This window comes from Cyphomyrmex costatus, unplaced genomic scaffold (assembly GCF_001594065.2).
Source record: "Cyphomyrmex costatus isolate MS0001 unplaced genomic scaffold, Ccosl1.0 scaffold936, whole genome shotgun sequence".
Classification (NCBI taxonomy): Eukaryota; Metazoa; Arthropoda; class Insecta; order Hymenoptera; family Formicidae; genus Cyphomyrmex; species Cyphomyrmex costatus.
In genome coordinates, this window is record NW_017280524.1 from 1 (window position 1) to 2,405 (window position 2,405).

A 2,405-nucleotide genomic window follows, 5' to 3' on the forward strand; every position below is an offset into this window, starting at 1 on the left:
AACCGTAAACCTTTTGGGGTGCTTTGATTTTTTCATTAGTAGCAATCGAATAACATCGGACATTAAAAAAGTGACATATTAGTTTATCGATAATATTACAGCAAGTTGGAAATGTTTCCAATAGGCCTGAAGTCTTTAAGCTGTCTAAAACTACTTCGAAATCAATTTTATTGGATTCTAATATAGACTTTTTCTGAGCTATAAACATTTTTTCGCAATGAATTATTAAATTATATATTGTGCTACCGATAAATTTTAAACCTCCCATATCTGAATAGTCTGAAAAGCAACGAAGTTCAGCAGGAATTTCAGTTGCATCCTGACATATTAAAAATTGTTGGCAAGTGTTGCAGAGTTTAAATTTCAAGATTGCATTTACGGTACTTCCAGCAATATAGTATAATACGGCTGCATCGAGATTAGTATATTGATTGGAATTATTAAACAAGTCTATAGATTCTATAGAAGTGTTACTAATTTGAGAAGAATTACCAGTACTTTCAGTGTAACTGTCTACAAGATTATCGAGTAAAATATAATCTGAGTCATTGGTATAACTCGAATTATGTACATTGCCAATATATTGCGAAATTACAATATTTTTTAGAGCTCTGCGTACTTGCAGTGCATCTGGCATAGCACCAGCCCTTCTTCGAATCTGAGAAAATAAATTTTCTAAGGCATCCTGTGTGACACGACTTGTTAGGAAAAAATCATAATTTTGCTGGAAAACATATTCCGTTAAATTTATTATTGAAATCGAAGTCAATATTAAACCTGTATTAAGAGGTTTCCAGCCACCTTTTCCAATTTGCATGTTTTGAACTATATCAATGAAATCGTTTAAAAACTTAATTTTTTTTATTTTGTTTCTTTTTGTTATAGATGTTTTCCTAACACGTGACGTGCATATTTCAATCCATTCATGAATTAGTCTTATGAACCAAGCAGTAGTTGACGCTTCAGATGGTAAATATTTTAATCGTATTGCTGTTTCTAAGCCTGCAGCTGTCCTAATACTAAAATATCTCATAGCAGATCCTACATTCATTTTGGAAAAGTTGTTCGGAAAGATGTCTATATAATTCAAATGTTGTAACAATCTCAGACCTGTTGCAGACTTTACTTCTGTTTTCCATAAAAGAGTGATATAATTTCCATCAACGACGTTAGTTGGCAATTGTTGAGATTTTTGAACATTCTCTGGCAAGAAAATACAATATGATTGTGTTGCTTGTTTTAAATTTTTTGCTAAATGACACGCATCCGCAAAAACGTGAATAACTTGACCGTTCAAAGAAAATGATGTCACACGATTATTTCTTGAAACGTCTACTCCCAAATTCCTCCACATTGCGCGATTATTAGAACCCATATCGGAAACGATACCTTTAACCTTAAGACCAGTATTGCTAAGATTTTCTATGACATTTAGAATGAACGCACGCATATCAGAGCCTTCCGTGCTTGATCCTGTTATTTCAGCAGCTACAGCTTGTTTCCAAGTCGCAGAAAGTCCTCTTACTAAAACAACTGTTACATGATTACCTTCACCGTTTCCAGTTGAAGGTAACGTAATTTTACCGTACATTCTTTTTGCACTTTTATCATAATTTAATTTACCACTTATTTTTACTTCGTCTACTGAAATAATACAATCTTTAGCACTGGAATGTAACCCACTAATTTTACATTTTAAGGGATCTAGCAAATCGTTAAAAATTCCATAGTCGATCTTGATATTTCTAATTCTTCGTGTCACAGTAGAAAAATGAGGAAGCGGATATTTGCAGTTTAATCTTAAATAATTATACCCGTGAAATCCAAGAGCAAAACGAATTTTTAAAGCTCGTGATACTGCTTCATTACTCCATTTTATTTTCGTATCACTTTGCAGTGCTTTAACTTGTTCTTCAGAGAAACATTTTTTTAAAACTTCTTTGATCTTGCTTAATTCTTGCTTTAATTGCACATTTTCTTGCTGGAGCTCATTGCAATTGCAGTTAATCCATGGCTTAATTAATGCTTCAACTCCTTTTTCAGATACTTCATCTCCTTTTTCAGGTACTTCAATTATTGTACGTGATTTTGATGCACTATTTGTTTCAAGAAGTGTAGTTCTAAAAAATAAAATAATAAATTTATTAAATCATATTTTACAGAGCAAATTCAATTAGAGTATCAAATTGGCACTTATGATAAAAACGATAAAAATTAATTTTATATATAGTCTGTAATATTTGATGACTAATAAAGGATACGGTCAACGCGATGCTGCAAATGCTTTGGCCATGTTCCGAAATGCACTGCCAGTACTGAAAATCTATAGTTTACGTTACGTATACTACAGATTTTCAGTACTGGCAGTGCATTTCGGAACATGCCTTTTGAAGCGCTTTTTAATT